This window comes from Rhagoletis pomonella, unplaced genomic scaffold (genome assembly GCF_013731165.1).
Source record: "Rhagoletis pomonella isolate Grant_MI unplaced genomic scaffold, Rhpom_1.0 Rhpom_scaffold_00010, whole genome shotgun sequence".
Lineage (NCBI taxonomy): Eukaryota > Metazoa > Arthropoda > Insecta > Diptera > Tephritidae > Rhagoletis > Rhagoletis pomonella.
The window spans coordinates 29,911,027-29,932,917 of NW_023458564.1; the positions used below are offsets into that span (position 1 = coordinate 29,911,027).

General features: G+C 37.5%; 1 protein-coding gene across 1 annotated transcript in view; it reads left to right on the forward strand.

Annotated features, from left to right (window-relative positions):
• LOC118746578 (RNA-binding protein Musashi homolog Rbp6-like) overlaps positions 1-21,891 on the forward strand; it is a 581,128-nt gene that overhangs the window by 424,926 nt on the left and 134,311 nt on the right. The window lies entirely within an intron of this gene.

Below are 21,891 nucleotides of genomic sequence, written 5' to 3' on the forward strand. Positions count from 1 at the left end.
ATTTTTAGCTGGGTCCTCTTCTTTAATGACTTTTGGAAAATAAAAAAAAAATAAAAAGAAGTTGTAATTTTTTTCGTCTATGGAAACTTTTATTTCATGCATAATTACTTTACACCAATCACAAGGGATGTAACACCAGTCACAACTTTAAATATATATTTTTTTATTTCTATGAAGATTATATAAACCTAATTTTTATTGAAAAAGAAAGCGAATAATTCATATTTTACAACACAAAAACATTGTTCATGAAGACTAAGTGCTTTGGCAAAAATCATCTTTGAGTGCACAAGGGTAATATAGAGCCCTTTTCAGAGTCCCACCGCTCACATTCATTCAAATGATTGTTACAAAAAACTAAGAAATCGTTTGGTATTTTTGTGAAAGCAATTTTCCACATTAGTTATCACGTTCTATCTTAAAAAATATTTTTCGCTGTTAGTTATAATTCACAACTGATCACATTCGTGAGTAAAATGTCCCACCAGTCACAATGGAGTGGCCCTGCTAGTTATTTTCGAAGATGGTGGTTCGGGGCTTGGCCTTTAACCTACCTTTATCTATACTGCTCGCCCTTTTGCTCCCTCTTCAAATTCTTCATGATCGGGAGCTTCGAACACACTGCGATGATGCTTTCCTTTGTATCTGTAAATATTTTTAACTTAGAATAAAATACAATTACTTAACTATTGCCTTGATGATAGCGCTCTGTTCATCGGGTGCGGTGGATATTCGCTTGCTGAAATAAGCCAGATGAGTATGCACATAGTTCTTTATCGAGGACATATCGACGCCAATTTTATCAAATGATTTTAACATTTTTGAAACAAAAGCATCGTAGTTGCTAGAACGATGTTTCCACAACAATCCTGTTATTACTTCTTTGACGGTAAGGTACTTAGAAAAAATAATTGTAGAGAAGAGTATATTTAGTCAAAAATACACAAAAATATGCACTTTCGCAAAGTAAATACTATTAAAACAGAGCATAAAAAGATTGTGGCATATTTCAAGCGGACATACTTGTTTTTTTCTATGGATCGTTACGTTCTTTGTAAAAAAAAATTTCTGTAAGCAGCTTGAGCGAAATTTTCTGGCAGATAATTTTCTAGAACATTTCATGCCTCTTGTGACCTCACAAACGCCTTTTATTCAGTATTTCCAAAAGAGGGGTTAAAACGTATCTTTCGTGAAAAAGCTAATGGTTTAAACTATTTCACAGAATTATTTCTCGTGAAATTTTATTGTATGTACACAAACTACATATTTTGCTCCGATATGAATGTTATCCTTTTTCCCCCACTTATTCTAAAAATACTCTGGAAAAAAATTACAAATTGCGAATTGGCCATACAAAATTTTAACCTGGCTGCAAAAAGATTTGTAGGTTTTACTTTACGATTCTAGGTTTATCATACTGAGTTCGAATGATTGCTCCCCCCAAACTGCTGTTGCTCTTTGTAAAATAAACTTGAGAATACAGGAGCGTGCGAATATTAAAGCGCTGAATTTTTTTGAAATCTCAAATCGCAAACGGTAATCGAAATGAGAGAATGAGCAACAAGACGCTGATTAAACTATATAGCTTTTTGGGGTTAGGCAGGTGAATATAACAGCATTTTTAAGTAAGTAATGTAGATGCGTGTTTTTCGACATTGCTTCGTCTTCCTCTCCTACCACCAGCGGGTTCCGAGTTGAATACTTTCGGAGCTGGAGCGTGGGGGTCCATTCGAACGACATAGCCAAGCCAGCGGAGGCGCTGTATTTTAATTCGCTGCACTATGTCAATGTCGTTGTAAAGCTTTTACCATCATCTGCGGTATCCATCGTCTGCGGTAATCGCCGTCGCCAACGCGTAAAGGCCCCTAAATCGTCCGCAAAATCTCTTTTTGAATACTCCAAGAGCTGCTTCATCGGATATTGTAATTGTCCAAGCTTCTACGCCATATACTAAATCCTCTAATTTCTCAAAATTATAACTGTCAACAGCGAGGTTGGTGCTAAGACACGTATGCGCTGACTGTTTGTTTGATGACAGGAAATACTTCATCCTGTTCTCTCATTCGCATTGCTTATTCGGAAAAGGCAGAACAGACTTCGCGGTTCTTGTTACCGGTGATGGCGATATCATCGGCACACGCCAGCAATTGCAAGCTCTTATATGCGGCTCTCATTAACTTCTCCAACATCAGATAAAAGAAATCATGAAAGGTAGGCGCCCTGTCTGAAACCGCGTTTAGTAGCAAACGGCTCGGATAAGTCTTTCCCAATTCTGAAGGAGTTGGTGGTATTTCCTAACATCATTTTACTCAGCCGTGCCAGTTTCTCGGGGATTCAGATATCGCGGCGTATAGACAACTCCTTTTGGTGCTGTCGAAAGCGGCTTTGAAGTCGCCAAGTACTTAGATCGGAAGTGTCGATCGTTTTCTTGTGGGTCTTTTTCAAGATTTGACGTAAAGTTAATACCTAGTCTATGGTGGATTTACCGGACATACCGATAAGGTCCAATGAGTTTGTTGACGGTGGGCATCATTCTTTCACACAATTTTCCCTATGATACCTTGTAACTTATGTGTAGAAGTGGTTGCGTATGGCGGTAATGCCTTTCTTGTAGATTTTGCAGAGCACATTTAAATTCCAGTCCTCGGGCATGCGTTCATCTGACCATATTATGCATTAGAGTTGATGTATGCACATTATCAGTTCCTCGCCGCCGTACTTAAATAGTTCAGATTCCATGCTGTCGGCTCCAGCAGCTTTGTTGTTTTTCAGCCGCCACGTCTCGCTTCCCTCTTCAACTCCGTATACCGGTTCCACTTAGCTCGCGTTGCGCCCGATCGCAGCGTGCTCCTTTAGGCGGCATCTTTTTTCTCTGCAGCTTCCTGACACTCCTCTTGTTACCAGTTGGTTTTTTCGGGCTCGCTGAAATCCTACTACTTCTTTGGCCGCGGTATGTAATGAGTGGGTAATGTGGCTCTACTGATCGCTGTTTCGCTTTGTTGAAAAGTGCTCTCTGAGAGCATTTGTGAGAGACGAGTGTTGAATACATTGGCTGTCTGTTGTGACTGCAGCTTTTCGACTTTGAGCTTTTTTGGCATTGTTGGATGCGAGTGCAACTACATAGTGGTCCAAGTCGATGTTTGGACCTCAGGATATAGTTTAAAACACTGAAAGCACTGCACACTGCTATGTTTCGGGACCCGGCGAAGACGATTAGCCTCAGTTTCTCCCTGGCCCATCCCGGAATTGAAGTCACCAAGCACGATTTATATATTATGACGGGGCAGCGCTCGTATGTGTTCTCCAAGCGCTCATAAAAGAGATCCTTGGGTTCTTCGTCCTTCTCTTCCGAATTTGCGCTCGTTTACATGGCAGCTGTAGTTGACGTCGCAAGGCCCCATGGGCTTCTTACCTTGCGCCTTCCAGCGCATTTCTTGGATCGCGGTGATGTCAGATTTTGTCTTTACGAGGACATCAATCAGCCAGGCAGAAGTACCGTCCCCATTAATGGTCCGGACATTGCAGGGGCATGCCCGTGGTCGGCATCAAAAGCGGGATCACATCCTAGGCTTTGTTATGGAAGCGGTTTTTACGTGGTGGGTCCAAAATCCCGCGCGGAACCCTCCTAGCGATGGGGGTTGCTTACCGAATACACGTTTATATAGCGAGCCGCGTGCTCCAAGGCAGACGCCCGCTTTCTTCCGCGACCCAAGGCTCCACACACACTGACCAGAGTGTGCGAACGAGGATGCAAGAGTGGATTAATTATAGCCGTGTAATCTAAGACAAAATTATTTAAAAAGACTTAATAGGTGGATTTGATATCATCCAAAAAAGTCAGTCCGGAACCTATTTGGGCTAACTAGTCGGATGTTCTGCAGGGCATTTACGCTATACATTTTTGTGTAGGTATGTATGCGGTTGAGTTTAAATGGGTAAAGTAGTTCTTAAGCATATAAAAAATAAAATGAAATGCGAAAAAAATGATAATACTTAGCGACATAAAATGCAGATGAGCCAAGTTAGCAGAAAAATAAGCCCGCCATAAAAGAATCAGGAGAAAATATATGGGTATGGTATGTGTTAAGACATGCTGTAAGTTTGTATTAATTTAGGTATGCATGTTTGTAGAAATGAGCAAAAATGAGTGGAAGTATAAAGCGGGCATCATAAGCATTGCCAAAGATGGCGAGAAAGGCAGCCCAGGACGGCAATGAGTTAACAGCGCTGAAAAAAAGAGAGGCACTGAAGGGTGCAATCTTTTTCAAAGTGCCACTAAGGGATTGGGTGGGTGCGTGCTTTTAATAATTTCCTCGGCAGCAACGGTAAGTGGCACAACGCCGTGTATTCGCATTTTAATTTTTTCTACGCGTCGACATTGAATTTTTACCGCTTTAACGCATTTTGCTTGAATTCGCACTTCTGCAAAATATTTTCTCATTTTGTTACAGAGACTTGACTGCTAATATTTATATACATACATAAGTACATACATATAAACACACGTACATTTCTACTATGTATGTATGTTAGTATGTTATTATAGCTAACCCAGTCCAGGCGCGCATACAAATGTTGTGTATTAAGTAAAAAAAAAATGCTACTCTCACTCGCTTTCAGATGATTTTAAAGTCTAAATGCGTACTTCTATTTAATTTGTTGACTTCGGTGCTGCGTTGAGGTTGCAAAATGTCAGCTTTGTAGCAGTAAATAAAAAATATTTATAAGGGCGAAAATTAAAATAACCGGCACACACGCAAATTACTTTCTACTGTCGCGTGATTGGGCAAAGTAGACTGGATTAGCAGCTCTAAGCTGAATTAGCGGTCACCGATAAATTGCCAAAACATAATTATTATACGAAATATATAGGCAAGTATGCATGTATGTACATTGTACATATATTAAGACGCCGACTTCGTGAAAGTCTTAATTAACTGAGAATTTTTTTTTAAGAATGACACAACAAATCTAGTAGCATTAATTTTCTATTTATGTAGTCAAGTTATATCACATACTCCCAAGTAACCTGGCAGCTAAAGGAAAAACATAATTAAGTCGACACTTGGAAAACATTGAAGATTGTCTCCGTTAGCTTCGATATGGACTTGAAATTCTTCAGTGGTGGGCTTAGCTCTGGATCAGTGTTGGTACTAGGTAAGGCTAGGTTCAAGTGGCTTCCTCCTTTCAATGCACTATGGGCCAGGAAGAGATAAAAATTCGCCAAAATTCTAAATCTTATCGGCTTGGCTTGAAACTTGGGGGTTTTGGGTTCGCTCATTACGAATTTAGAGTCGGATTGGAAAAAGACAATATGGCGGACGCTATTTTGAACATCGATCGGATTAGCTTCAACCTTTTTACTCAGTTTTTTTTTGTGATCGCTGATTGGGAAGACAAACTCAGAATTAAACAAGTAAGAAAGTCTAAGTTTGGGCGGAGTCGAACATTAAATACCCGGCGGAAATATTAAATATATGTTTATCACCTTTCCGAAAACTACCGCTACATGGTGAGATGGGGTGGTTTTACCCCTTTTTAAACATCTTCGACAGAACGTTCAGTTAGACATAATGAAATAAACTTATATAGTCATACATGGGCGGTATCACGCCCATTTACCAAAATTCCAAATAATGTTACTTATTTTTTTGGGGTTGTTTTTGGTATATTTTGAGTAAATTAGCGTCCTTAAATTTTAAAATATAGACGTTTCAAGCATTCTGTGCATAGGATGTTTCATATATTGTTTCACAATAAAATATGTTATTAGCAAAATTGTACAAAGTTAGGAATAAATTTCTGCAACTGAGCTAATTATATTTCTAACAGAACTTTTTGGAGCCATTTAAATTTTTTGGTCAAAGTCACTTCTCTTTTTTGTACAATTAAATAAAAATGGAATGACGGTTCAATGAACTACAGATCTCAGTTTTGAAAAAACATCGATGCATCGATGCATCGATACATCGACTATTTATACATCGAGTAGAAAAATTTCGACGCATCGAAGCAAAACATCGATATTTTCGATGCATCGATGTTTTTCCGACATCCCTACCATAAGTCCACAAAAAACTTTTTCAGAAAACGGCAAGAACGGAATTCGTTTTGCTAGAACATATTTACGTCGGCGAGTTCGGATATGCACTTCGTCGTTTTAGACCGGCTCTTGATTGCGAATAACTGCGACTTGTGCAAAAATTTTCGTTACTGAAGTTTTGATGCTTTTTCAATTTCAAGTAAATAAATAACTTAAAAATAAAAAAAATAAAAGCGGTAAATTGTTCTAATAACACAATCGTTCTCGCCGATAATCGGCTTCGGGAGCATTACTGTTCATTTTCATAGTCCTTTAAAGGATCTGCCGAGGACTTTAACATTAAAGGGTATGCAACTCTGTAAGTAGGGGTAGATGAAAAAAAAGGAGGAAAAAAACCTGCGATGGAACGGGGTTTTTCATAGATCTTTGACAAATAGTATTCAATCGTTACGTAATTTTTATCAAATCAATGGGCAGACTTATACCTGTTAACAATGCGACTCTCCTTATAACTATACATCGAACATTTCTATAAATAAAATCCAAAATTACTATTTTACGGCTCATCGTGTTTCGTTCATGTTCAAAAGGGTTTTTCTTGAAATAGGTGTTCACTAAAACACAATTACCGAAGAAACAAGTAGAATGACTGAAAGCGTGGAAAAAAACTATCAAGACATTTGCTGCTTTCAGGTTGACATATGAGCCGTTCAGTGTACATCGATCTTAAATTTAGGTGTTAAAGCACTTGGTAAAGTCATAATTATTACGTTTGTAATAACTTTATATAACATACAATAGTACACAATATTTATAACAACATTATTTAATAGATTTTGAAATATAAGTGGCATTTTAAAAAATAATGTACATTATTTGATCGCATCTCCCAACTTTTTGTTGATGGACTCAATGGCTCACATGTCAAAGGGAAAGCAGCGGAGGGAGTTTTCATGGCTATCATTCAATAGATCAGTTATTTAGCTTTAAGAATAGTATATTTTACTGGACTTTTGGAAGAGTTAGTCAATCTGACTTTTGACCGGGTTTTCTGCAAAAATACTCCTATGTACGCTACCTAACTTGATCATTAAAGAATAAGAAGATAATAGACAAATTCTCAAAATTGTTTGCTCAATTCTTTTCGGCTTACACAATGAATCGAATATCATATACGAATTATGCATAAATAAATACCTACGAAGATACACAATTATGCTCTCTAAGTAGTTCATAGGCGGGCCATCATGAAGGGAATGGCAAGTAGTAAGGTCAGCCTGCTGAAATCCACATTCTAAAGTTTTGAGGCTCCAAATCCAAATGTCACGAAATGCAGTTATCCCTCCATTTCTGCACATTAATTTGCATCACTGCCATCAACACCATCGTCGTTGAGCTCGATGATTTTCATCGAAGCTGACTTGAAATGAATTGCCACCAGCCGCCAGCCGCCACCCGGTCCCCCGCTCTCCCTTCATCGGCAAGCAGAACAAAACAAAAACAAATCGCAATGTATTTGCGACAGGGAGAAAAACACGACGCTCAGATAGGCTACAATAGGAGGGGAATCAAGTGGCACTCGGTTGAAAAGTGAAAAGTTTAAAGTGCAATTCTAGTGTAATTATGAACATTTCGTAAAAGTGAAAACTTTCAAATGTGCACCCAGCGCCCGGCCTGACAGCCAGCCTCAATCGACGCACAGGCATACAGTCAGGCACATGTGCAAGTTTGTACAAGTATGTATGTATATATCTACATATGTACACTTTTGCTGCGAGTTCGTATGCATAGCAAATCCTGCATTGAATTTGCGCATCTTCTAGGTGTGCGGCAGTCCGCATACACATTCATATTTGCTACTCGGGCCTGCACGTTGCGTGCCGCAAAAGTTTAGGTGTTAGTGATTGTGTTGCACGTTCATTGGCTGCCAGAAGAATGATATGCCACACTAAAGTTACACGCTGGCCAACAAAGCTCATGCACCGGGGGGGGGGAGCGAGGAACAGACGATCACTCTGTAACATGGAACAAAAGGGGAAATTAATTTATTTCAATTGAAGATGAACTTTTGAATGCGAAGTTATTTTTCAACATTTCCACATTTGACAAACGCACTAACGCTCCGGCCAGTCCTCCGCAGACGAAAAGCCATGCAACCACTAATGTTGTTACATATTCCTTCGATGCCCATACATACATATGTACATACGAATACATACTGTTGGTGTTTTTTGCAGAAGTGTAAAATCCCTCTCTATATGTAAACTTCATAGCTGCTGGTGTAGATAACAAGCGTCCTTCATTCATTTCAAAGCAGCTTCAAGGCAGCTTACAGGTCGCTTCTTCTTTACGCCTGCTATTCGCTGGCTCGTTTTGCGCCGCCTACGGACACTTTCGGCTAGTGAAATGTGGAAAAGTGAAAAGCATGTAAGCCCATTCGCCGCTCGTATTAGTTTGAACAATGGAAATTTTAAGTTTTTCTGCTGATTTAGTGCTTCGGTAAACTTTTTAAATTGAACTGTTCCTCGCTTGTCCGCCAGCGCATCGCTATTCAACTTAACTCCCCATTCGCATTCACTCTCTCTACTAGCTCTAACTATCTGTGACAATTGTTTGGTGACATTTTCACGCTTTGAGCTGCACGACAATGAAATTTGGAATCTTGGATGGCAGTGGGGTTGCTGCGCGCACAAGTTTACGCATTCTCCAGTCGTTGGCATTGAGCAGGAATGCAAGCAATGAGTCAAACGAAATGAAATATTATTATTACTACCTACTGTTCTCTAAGTAACTCTCAACTCATATTTCTCTCTCACTCGTCCTTTGGCAACGTTTCCGCTCCTTCGATATTGGGTGCATTGCGGCATTGATTAAATGAAATACTCAACCATTGAATGCAACGAAGTGAAGGGATTGGAAGTAAGGACTTATACAATGGCAATCAATCACTTGACGCAGCAAACTAAAGAAGATATAAAATAAATGAAAGTGAAAAGTGAGGTGTCAGCGATAAAGTGCCTGAATTGTTTGGGAATTCTATGAGGAAAAAGGATTTGAAAAGTTCTCCTTTTGGTGGGTGGGCCACGACGCATTCCAAAAATGTAGCACACAGGAGGGTGGCTTCTTTTGAATTCTATTAGCTGTTCAATGAATATTTAACTGGTCATAAGTGCTTGATGGGTAGGAATTTTTCTATTGCAAGGGACAGTCCGACTGTTAACAAAAGTAGCTGAGCTTTAGTTTTACCTAAAGCAAACCGCTCATATATTCTTCAAGTTTTTTGAAAGTATTAAATGAATTATTAAAATGTACTTAGGTATTAATCGCATGGGGTTTGAAAAAATCTTTATTTCTGAACTATATTTAGCGGAGTTGCCACATGTTTAAAAAATATAATTCAACTTAATTCATCAGTTAATAAAAAAATATCTATCGAAATGTCAGATGAAGGATATTTAAGAATGTCTTAGCGCGAAATTTCTTTTGCACAAGGTTGTCACCTGTTCAAAAAGTCGAATTTAATTAACTTTTACGCAAGTTATTAGAAATATGAAGTGAAAGGGTGTTAAGAAAACTTAAGTTTGAACATCTAGAATGTTTGAAGAGGGCTGCCACGTAGTTATAAAGTGACACTTAACATACTAAATAAGTTGGATGAATTATTAAAAGATGGGTAACATCGAAAAGATTTTGAAAAGGCTTTATTTCTGTTCAAAAAATCTAACTTAACTTCAATTAAGGCAAATATCTAATTCAAATATTCATTAAAATTTGGGTGTACATATTGGCGTCAAACAAAAGAGTGTTAAGAAATCTTTGGTTTGAACACTAGAGATATTTTTGAGGTGTTTAAAGTTCGTTGCCACCTATTCAAAAATTCAAATTATTAAAAAAGCCAAAAGAGTTATTAAAATATACGTGTGAATCGTAAAAGGGTTGAAAAGGCTTTATTTCTGAAATATTTTTAGGAAAGTTGCCACGTATTTTATAAGCTGCATTAAAATTGTTTAATAAGTTAAAAGAATTTTTAAAGAATGAGTGGATTTGAAAAGGCTTTCAGGTAAGTTCTGCAATTCACTTGCGATTGAATTTGAACGAAATTCCTGAGCTCTGTAGAATTTCACTCGGAAATAATTTGCATAGCCTGCATGTTTATTTCTGAAATCTGAGAGGTCAAGATAAAGGGCTTGGGCCTGTAGATGTGCGATAACATTTTATTTTTTTAATTTGATTGAGAAACCTTTTATTGAAATAATTTGTCGGTTTTTGAAATTCTATCTTGGCCGTTTTAACGCCTTGCGGGTTCACTAGTTTATACTAAACCATAAGGAATTATATGCAAAAACCTTCCTCATGAATCACACCGTTTACTACAAGAAACCGTAATAAAATCCCATTGGTATTTTTGGAGTTTAACGCGTTCAGACATACAACATACGCTTTAGGGCATTTCATTTTAAAATATGTAAGATAAGTGGGTGGTATAAGGCGCATTTTCCAAAATTAAATAATAACGTTACTTCCTTTCGAAGGATTGAAGTGAGTATAAATTTTTAGTAAACTAGCGTCCTTAAATTTAGAAGTGTCGAAGTTTCAGAATTCCTTATATATTCCGTTATATGAAAAGTGTGGTAATTTTAGTCTGATTTCAAAAATTTTCATCGCCTTGCTTTTACGTAGCAAGTGCAATAATTATATCGAGTTTGGGTCGAATTGATGGAAAAAAAATGTTTTAAAAGAACTTTTTGCTAAGAAGTCATTGAAAAAATCTAGTTTGAATAAATTAGCTTCAGTAGTTACTGATTTATCGAAGATTTAGTATTTCTCTAAATTACCGTTATGTGGGAGGTAGGCGTGCTTATTTTCCGGTTTTGCCCATTTTCAATACTATCCGTCCTACGCTGAAAAGAAGTACAAATACCAAGTTTCGTTAAGATATCTCAATTTTTACTCGAGTTATCGTGAGCACAGACGGACAGACGGATGAACAGACGGACAGATAGTCCCGAGTTAATCGATTTCTTTTTTTCATTCAGAGCATTTATGTTGACATTTGTCTATATCTATCTCATTTTTTTTTAGTTGTTATAAACAACCGTTATGCGAACAAAGATATAATACCCTTGTGCATAATTTTCCTCGGGCATAAAAATGCACAAAACTTAAAAAATGTACCAAGCTTGTGACAAGGCCCTAAGATTCAAAAAGTTTTGCTTGTTTTGGCTCATCAAAATATTCACCGGAATGTGCTCAATAAATACCTCCATATGGCAATAAAGGAAAATGTTATAAAAAATTCAAATTTTGAAAGGCGCCTACAAATTTCGTTGTCACACAAATGTAGTGGCCAGATACATTTTTATACGCTGACTACATGTCATTAATTTTACTGTTTTTATGTTACCTTTTAACCTGCTGTAAATCTACACGATTTGCGAATAAAACGGAGCAGATTGTCGAGTGTTAAAGAGCTGAGATGTTCGCCACTCAACACATCGCTGCCAAAAGTCACATACCTAACTCTTGCAAAGGCGGCGCAGAAGCACAAAAAGTGTTCCGCCGTCGCATTCTATTCAAGGCTACTGATAGGATGATACGAGTACCGAATACAGAATATCGATACATTTTATGAGTACTGAGTAGTACTCGATACTTTTTGACAAGTACTGAGTGAGTATCGCGAATACCGAAAAGTGACTACGTGTTAACAAATTTTCAGGTTATTTTTAGTTTTTTAATTACATAAAAAATTTCATTATTTAAATTACAGTGAAACATGTTTAAAAATTACCCTATAGGCATTGTAGTGAACGTTCGGATATCATGTAAATGAACATAAGGTTCATTACTTCAATACTGGCATAAGTCAAAAAGCCAAAAAATCGAGAAGAATGGGTTTGAAGTTGTGAAATTAGTACATATACTCCCATAGTCAAAATACATATTTTATCTTAGCTACTGGTAATTGGTGGAAAAGGTAGCGGTCATTTCAACATTGGACTCGGTTCAGAAATTCCTAAATAATGTCTTGCTTCACCTTCAATAATGAATGGATTAAGGGGGTGGTCTTGGCAATTCTCCTGCATAGGGGAGCCTTCGTTTTCCATTGTATTCTACTTTCGTTGTAAATTCGAAATCCAGCCCATTCTCGAAAAAAATTTCTATGAAAGAGAGCTTATCTTTTCTTTAGGGAATAGGCTCATAGCAGTTGTTTCCCGTTTTGTATATTAGCACTTCATTTTCAAAGTAAAGTGATTTATAAATATAGCGTTAAACACTTACTAAATATTTGCTTTTAAAAACTCTAAATAAGCATTTTGCTATAAACATTTATTTTATGCTGGTAGAAGCAAACATATTGCTAGTTTATTTCAAAAACTCTTCTAGAAATCCTTGTTAGATCAGCTTTCAACTACTAAAAGCAGTAACTATTCATTTTCTAAATAGGAAGAGGTCATAAAATCAAAGCAATCTGATTTGTGTGTACTTTTCGCTTTGCCTCAAAAATGCTTGGAAGTATGAGTATTATCGATACTCTTTTGCAAATATGAGTACTAGTATCGATACTTTTATAAAAAGTTCTATCACTATTCAAGCAAGGAAGCGCAAATGGGTTGTCATGAATGCCTATCACAGTCAGGTGTTTATGTCAAGGGGAAGTGAGCAGTCAACATTCCCCTCTGAGATGGGGGGCAACATGAGTCTTACAAACCTGCAGCCCCTTGAAGTTTCGCGGTAATTGCTGAGCGAAATATTCACTCAGTATTTGACGGGGGCTTGGATGACCGACGATGGGAGTGCTATGACTTATTTCGGGCGAGATATACATAGTCCGAACCCTATAAGGCCAAATGGCCAGATGCCTCCTAATGCACGGGGCGAAGCGTAACAAATCGTAAAGCTTTTGGGTAGATTTTAGATCTCCCGTGCGTTACGTTCCACCTCGTGTATTATAACCATTCGCATTCATTTCACAAAAAATAGACAGTTAAGTGACAGTTCTGTCCAGCCCGTTATATCCATTATCACCAGCGATATAAAAGTATTAAGTGACGGTAGGTTTGAAAGTGTATTCAAAGTAACCCCAGGTATTGTAGAGAAAGCTCCCGTACAACACGCTGCTATCGTTTTATAAAGTTAGGCAAACCGATTTCCCACGATATTGATTGAGAGTCTGTTCTGCCACACCACGGATGCATAGCTGATGGTGGTGGCCCAGATGTACCGTAATCATAGATTTTCGTTCCCACCTTCCGCTGCTGCTTCAGCATTTATTGACCACTAATTTCCAATTATAACAAAGTTTATTTTCTTTCTTTCGATGCTTAAGTTTTAAATTGTATCTACAAAACAAATAGTTAACTAAACTTTTATGATGTCTTCAGCGGTTTTGGTTGCAACCTTAACGGTTAACTTATGGCTTTTCGCTTAACGATTTATTTGTGATTACCAAGTAGTAAGTAATCTTGTTGCTGATATCGGTTGTTTGGTCAAACTGGAAACCAACTATCACTCCGCTTGTGTGTAAGTAGCCATACTCATTAATCTAAAGTGAACACTTTTTACCTTCGAATTTTCCCTCATTTGTCTCCCCTGAGGCGAATTGTTTGAAAAAGATGTTTGAGTAGACCACAAAATGTTGCATTTGCAACAGCAACGATACGGCTTTGCTGGATTTATGCGCTATGTGTTGTTGATGTATTTGTTGTTGAGGCAGAATATTCGTTTATGTATTCAAATTGGATTGCTGCAGTGGTTAGTTGTTGTTGCGTGTTTTGTGGTTGTGAGCATAACATCAGCAACCGCGGAAAATCTGCGATGCGCGCAACCAACAAAGCAAACAACCGAATCTTAACCAAGGAACCGGCAGATACGCCAAACCATGGCGCGGCATGGCGTATGAAAGCTCTCTTGCGGTTTGGTTGCAAGCGGTGGGAAGTGGCGGAACGTGGCGGCCGGATGTGATTCTGATAGCCAAATAGCTAAGTCAGGGCACCTGCGGTATATTTTTGGTATCTTCGGAAGCGCGTTGTATGTATGGATATGTGCGTGTAGCATAACCAACAGGATAGTCGGGTAATAAACATTTCATATTAATAGTTGGTAAAGATTGGGGTTGAAGTTGATTAGCAGATGAAATTTGTTTGAACAGAAGAAAAGCTATGAATTGCAACCTAAATGAATAAATATGCTTTGAAAAGTTATCTAGACTGTAAGAGCTTTCAGCAACTAAGCATTTTTATACCTACCTTACTGATGAGCAGACTATAAGTATTTAGTTTTAGTTGCTAGATCCATTGCAGCAACTTCTTCATGCACTTTGCTTACGATTGTCAGGCTATCTCAATGTTGCTGCGCATTTACTTAGGTATTGCATAGAATGACTGACTTGTCTTTGTCCCCTTTCCACAAGTTTCATAATCAATGTAACAAGTCTACATATTAGCAGTGAACTTTTCCAGCACTATTTCAATCTAACTATTCGCCCTTAGCGCTTCATGTTCGTGCTTCATATTCACTGGAATGTATTCTAAATTTTTAGAATGAAATTATCATGAGCCTCAAAAAAGCTCCGGAGATTATACCAACACAATATGCCTTGGCCGCTCGTTTTGCATTGATTCTTTTTCTCAATATTCAGTTCAGGGCTTAACTTTGTAATTCGATTGGATATATTCGATACGAATATGAACTCCTACTGGTTATATAAAAGCATAGACAGACGGGAGCGTTGATCCGGATCAACTCGTTAATTCGGAATTGTTTCGCGAATTGACAGCAGTTAATCCGGATTAAGTCCTAGAGTTAATTCCCAAACTTAACTCGAATCAAGGGAATTTTCGATGACCGAGTGGTAAGGGCTGCGTACTACAAGCCTGCAGGTGCCAGGTTCGACCCTCGGTTGGAGGGGTTGCCAAATAATTTTGGTTTTATTACTTCTTTCTTATTCTTCTTCTTCTTATTTGGCGCTGTAACCGCCTAAGCGATTTTGGCCGAGTTCAGCAAAGCACGCCAGTCGTTTCTCTTCTGTGCCAAGTGAAGCCAAGTTCTTCTCCATCTGATCTTTCCATCACAGTGGGGGCCTCCCTCTTCCTCTGCTACCACCAGCGGGTTCCGAGTTGAATACTTTTAGAGCTGGAGCGTCGGTGTCCATTCGAACAACATGGCCAAGCCAGCGGAGCCGCTGTATTTTAATTCGCTGCACTATGTCCATATCGTTGTAAAGTAGCCATGGGTAATTGCGCAATTTTTTTGGCGCTAGCTCAATAACGCCAGCGCCACCTGTGGTGTCAGCGCACTAACCCAGCGCAATAGCGCAGTGTACTGAATTGAACACGGCGCCATCTGAGTGTCACCACAGTACCCATCGTCATACAGTGCAGTACACCATACAGTTGTGTCATGTCTATTATTTCTATAATTTTCGGCGCTGAGCAACGCTTGTACCGCCAACTGAATTTAATTGCTAGGAATGTAGTAAATGCCACGATATTCTATCATTCTAGAGTAAAAGCTTTAAATTTGCGTTCTCAACACTCAAAAGCAAAAACAAAGTACGTGTAAATTTTCAAAGAGTTAAGGCGAATTGTGTGTGCCTCATGTGTTGCTTGGTGTTAATGGCGCTGGCGCTTTCCATATACTGGTGTTGGCGCGGCAACTCCGGCTACGGTGTTAAGCAATTGCGCCGCGCAGCGCAGTGTTACCCATGCCTATTGTAAAGCTCATACAGCTCATCGTTCCATCGTGTGCGGTACTCGCCGTGGCCAACGCGTAAAGGCCCGTAAATCTTCCGCAAAATCTTTCTCTCGAACACTCCAAGAGCCGCCTCATCGGATGTTGTCATTGTCCATGCTTCTGCGTCATATACCAGCACGGGCATGATGAGTGACGTATAGAGTGTGGTTTTCGTACGTCGAGAGAGGACTTTACTCCTGAATTGCCTACTCAGTCCAAAGTAGCACTTGTTGGCAAGAGTGATTCTGCCTTGGATTTCCATGCTGACATTATTATCGGTGTTAATGCTGGTTCCCAAGTAAACGAAATTCTCTACTTTCTCGAAATTGTAACTGTCAGCAGTGACGTAGGTGCCAAGGCGCGAATGTGCTGACCGTTTGTTTGATGACAGGAGATACTTCGTCTTGTCCTCGTTTCTGATGAACACACATGCGTTTAGGCACATGCTTTTCAAATAATTTATGTACAGTAAACTTAAAATGTCCAACGCTTTGCTCAACACTTTCTTTATATACAGTCCATGACTATTTAAACAGTTATTTGTTAAGCTTTTTAAAGTTGGCTTTCGAAAAATCAAAGCGAATATTTGGCTCGTATGCTTGGATACCGCAATTTTGACCATCACTTATAATTTCGAAAGTTATCTCCATAGTAGGGTGGTAGACATCTCGGGTCAAAACTAGTGGATCACACTTATTGCACTGTATCTTTTTCTAGACTTCAGCAGGGATCGAACCCGCAGCACCGGTGTGCAAATTCAGATGCCCTAACCACTGAGCAATGCACAACCCGTAAACTCTTGTTGCTAACTCATTTCCTTATTCAACCTACAACTATCACGTGCGGCTGATTTGCCGCTATTTAAACTTGACAGCGTGGTTGTTGTTGTAAATGTTATACATTAATTTGCTTTATTGTATAGCTTCAGGCAGACTCATCCTAAACTATGTATTTGTCAATGTATTGTGGCTTATTTGCATTTTATTTTGGTATTGTTACGATTATGTTAATTAGGGAAAATGGAAAAAGCAACAAAGTCGAAGCGGTGTGCATAGCTTATTGGTTAGCGCTTCTGACTTTGCACACCGATGATGCCGGTTGGATCTCTGCTGACGTCTAGAAAAAGAAGTCTGATGAGGAAGTGTGGTGATATCTGAAATAGCAGCTATAACTTCTACAGCTTAGGGCCGGTTGTTCAATGTCTGGTTAACACAAATCCTAGGTAGAAGCCCCGGTTAAATACAGGGACTGCTTTATCGATCCAATCTTATATGCATGATGTCGAAATCGTCGATAACGATGTTTAACTGGGAGGTAGTGATAACCAGACATTGAACAACCGGCCGCTTTTTCCATTTTTCCTAACAAACATAATCGTGGTACAAAGCTCAATAACAGTATTAAAATAAAATGTTAATAAACTACAATAACAATGACAAATACGTAGTAGTTCATTTTAGTCGAGTGCTTCAAAAGTTAGACGAGGAATAAACATTTAGATCGCTCAAATAGAATAAGATGGGTTCAAGGTGTAAATTTGGCGCAAAGATTTTGATAGTGAAACGTTTGCCGTTTTTCCAGTTTGGTTATTTTACTAAAATTTTGCACATGTCTATTTTTTGATACTTCTTAATTAACTCTGAAAATCATTGAAATAGGCTCTTTTTAACATTGCCTCTAACTTCATCATAAATACAAAGTTGAAAGTGTTTATGATAAATAAAAATATTACTAAATTCCTTACTTGCTGAGTTGGAGGAGTTATAACGCAAAACAGCGCCTCTTAACAACCAGTTGTATGGGAGCCACATTTTAAAGTGAACCGATTCGATGATTAAGCACTGGTTCAGGTACCGCTATCTTGAAAAGTGGAGCTAATCTTGCAAAACTGGGCACGCCATTGAATTTAGAAGGACCCAATTAAGTGGGAACCTTTGCCCACAATAAATTGATTTGATACTTCGCTCGAAATATTATTACTGCAAGAAGGATCCTTTTGAGCGTCGTAGAATATTTTATCTTTAAAATTTGGTTTATTCTGATACCTTTTACATTATATACATTTTGTTTTTAAGTTTCTGCCTTCAAATGGAAGAATGGGAATAAATGAATGAAAAACATTGAAATCATTCAAACTCATTTCGGTAAATTTTTTTTCTCCAAACAAGTTTGTTGGTATTGTAATAGGAGCGCAGCAATACACACATACATATATATGTATGTTTTATACATATGTACATACATAGAAAAAATATTTGTGGATATTTGGTATGAATTTATACAAAAAATTGTTATTCATTTCAATTCAGTTTATTTTCAGTTTGTTTGAATATTCAAATTTAAAAAATTTTAAGCCAAAATCATTAATTCGTTTTGTATATTAATAATTCATAAGCCGTTTTGAATGAATTCATGCAGCCCTCTAGTTTAAAACAATGACAATAAAGTTAAATAACACAAAAGCTAGCTGTTTTTTTGAATTTGCCCATATGAGTAGTCCACTTGCAAACAGGGCTATGTTATTTTATAATAGTACGCCAAACATTAAAAAAAACGACTACAGCAACAAGTAAGATCTAAATTGAATATTTTTTTGTTACCTGAAAATTTGGTCAAATAAGAGCCTAATATCATTATAACATAACATAACATGAACAGTCTATATGACCTAAAGCAGTTTTCTAAGTTCATCAGAAGGTGGAGACTTTTGAAAGTTGATTAATAAGTATGATAGCGATTTTTGCAAGAGTAGTTAACATTTGATGCTATATTTTTTTAGAATATAGAAATATTTTGCACTATTTTGTTAGCGGAAGCTACTTCCTACCAAAAACTAAATATCGAAAAAATTTGACATAGCGCACTTTGCAAGTGGACTACTCATATGCATTCACTTGCGTTATTAACTACATAAATATGTAAGTAAGTTAACTTATATCTATTAATACACCAGATCAAATAACTCAAACTTTGCAAGAACTATTCTTAAAAATCTAATAACTAGGGAGCAGGGAAATGTTGAATTTATTTCACCAGTTAACATTTTCCCTAGGAGACGTAGCACACGGATTAGTGTTTCAGTGTTGGTAATGTGTAAAATGATGCAACACGGTGCTTGCGAAAAACTTTCTCTCTCGTTTGGTTTAAAAATGTAATCAAATTAAACTGACTTGAGCCGCAAGCGTTCTGTGCACATTCACTCACATAAGCATTAGCTCTCAACACTTTTCCGGTGGGAGATTACCGCTGAAGCAGACTAAAACAATGCCTGCAACAACTGCGGAAAAGCCACGCTATCAGTGGCAACATTAGTTGCCACAGTTGCACTTGACTTGACTTGAGTTTTTAACATGCAACATTTTTTTTCCTATTTTGTTGCTATCCACACCGCCAAACTTTCACATAGAAGTACATACATACACATTTAGTTGCTGGTGTTTTTGTTATTATGGCCGTCTGTGTTAAGTGGTTATCATAGCCATTAAAGCGACTTTAAAAAAACGCTCATTAAATTTAAATGGTGCCGTAAAGCAACACAAACGCCAACGCGACTACAGCGATAATCTGTAGGCAACAACGGCTACAGCAATCACCCAGCCAACATCGGAGCAGCACTTCCGTTCACGGAAGGCATCATCGCAAGCAGCCAAGCGAAGCATGAAAATCATTTCAGTGGCGAATGAATTATAAAATAGAAAATTTTACATGCAAATTTGTTGTTGTTGTTGCATTTCTATTTCCAATATGGTTGCTAATCTCTATGGAAATCGGTATGAAATAGCGTCGCTATTGTTGTTGTTTTTGGTGGTGTTAAAAATTATACGTTTTTATAAACATACGCACATTTTAGTCCTGAAACATTGGGCCGCATACATACCTACATATGTATTTATTTGCAAAACACGTGTGCTCAATTGTCTATGGCATGTTGCACGAACCCATGTGTGGCAACTTAACTAAATACACTGCGCAAAATTGTATATGTATGTAAGTAGGTACATTTTACTTTGATTATCATAAATTAGTTAAATTTTGACTAGATTAACATTAGTTAAAAACATCCTCGAAATGATATTACGAATATATCGAGCCCTAACCGCCAAAATAACGTAAGCGACATTTTTTTCAAAATTTTCTTTTTGATGCAGAAATATTGCTAGGGCATCTAGATACATTTCTGCATCAAAAAGAAAATTTTGAAAAAAATGTCGTTTACGTTATTTTGGCGGTTAGGGCTCGATATGACTGTATGTAAGTATGCACGTATTTATATATTGCCATAAAATAATGAGATAGACATGCATACATACACAAATATATATGTATATTGTAGAATGCCGTCAAGTAAAATATGTTTTTAAGAGGCTATGAAAACTCCTTTTTAATTTACCGATTTTCGTTGACTTTTGTACACATTTGGTATTTCCTTTTCAGCCTTCATTTGCACTATGTCTTAAATTGTCAGCAAAACGCTGTATGATTCTAAATCCCACAATCGATCGAAATCATCGAAAAGTAGATATAGTGGAGGAAGTCTAACACTTTCGTGGGTATCTTTGTAAAAATCTTAAAGCATGGAAAGTAGTTTAGATTACTGTTACTCACACTTATATCATATGTAGAGTAAGCTGCTTTATACGCATGCCCAGCTCTCTTAAGTTTTCTATGCATACTTACATAGAAGAGCCCTATGTAATATCTTTGTGTTTTTTTTTTCAAAGTAGTTATGTAACTTTATAAAAACCAATCATCTTCATTTGCGAATTGTAGCAAAGCCCTGGTTTTTAATAAACATTGGAACTAATGCGCTGGAAAAAATGCGCAACACCTTCCACAAAAAAATTCTAAAAATTCAACGGCAATTTTTAAATACTTCAAACCTGCACCTTTCCTTACTTAAAAATTTTCTAGAAATTCTGAATAAAAAGTTGAAAATGTTGATGGAAATTTTGTGAATTTTATATAAAGTGTGAAAATTCGATTTATGTATGTATATCAGTGGTCGGCATAAAAACACATTCAAACAATTCAATAAGTGAGTCTGTGTGCGTTAAATCTACTGATCAGCTGTCGCTTTTCGTATTTGTGTGAAACAGACATGTGCTTAGAGAGCGCTCAGTGAGCTCTGGCCTACCCATCACTGGTTTATATTATCGAATGAACTATATTCTCATAAATAACTACTGCAAAAAATTGTCGATGAAAATAATTGTGAATATTATATTAGAACAAGGTGTACACTTTCGTAGGTCGCCTAGTGTATAACAATATTTGTATACAGGAATTGCTCGTTTAGAATAATAAGGCTGTCCACCATACTAATAATAACAATAATATTTAGGCGTTTACACTTTTGCCAAGTGTTTGGCCGAGGTTCACCTCCAATTTGTGGCGTGCGGCTTTCTCCCCAGTATTTTGTTTGATCTTTTTGCACTAAATATACATATGCCCCCTGACTGAAACGTTCTCCTCTAACGTATTCCGTACTTTCTGGAAAAAGCGCGTTGTATGTCTCTGTCGTTCGGGAATGTCGCGGAGTACCTGATTATTTAAAGAGCTCATTGTGTTAGGGCACTTACTAAAGAACCCAAACTGCCAATGTCCAAAGAAGAGGGAAGATAAGACTCCCCGACGGAGTTCCTCTAGCTTCTTTGAGTACGATTGCTGCACCCCAAAATGCCGAAACTTCTGGGAAACCTTTAAACTTGCACATCCAGTCTTTTAAAGCTATGCCAACCTCTAATAACACTGGACCACAAATTTCAACTTTTTCTCTTTACCAGAAACGCCGTTATGAAATTCTTATGTAAAATCACCCCCTTATTCCGAAAATCAAGGTTATTTTTAATTCTATGGTACCGTTTTTGAGATATTTGCAATTTACCGTTTTTGCAAAAAAAAAAAAATTGGGTCCACTTTATCATATATATCTCAAGAACGAATTAAGCAATTCCAAAACGGTTTGAAGCTTTTAAAAGGTAATAAAGGTCTATAAACTGTGCATACAACACTTTTTGCTAGGCCCTGTAGATTCAAAGATAACGAACAATCATTACCGATTTTTTAAATTTTTTTTGTAAAAATATAAAAAAAATTGTACTTTGCGGGGAAGG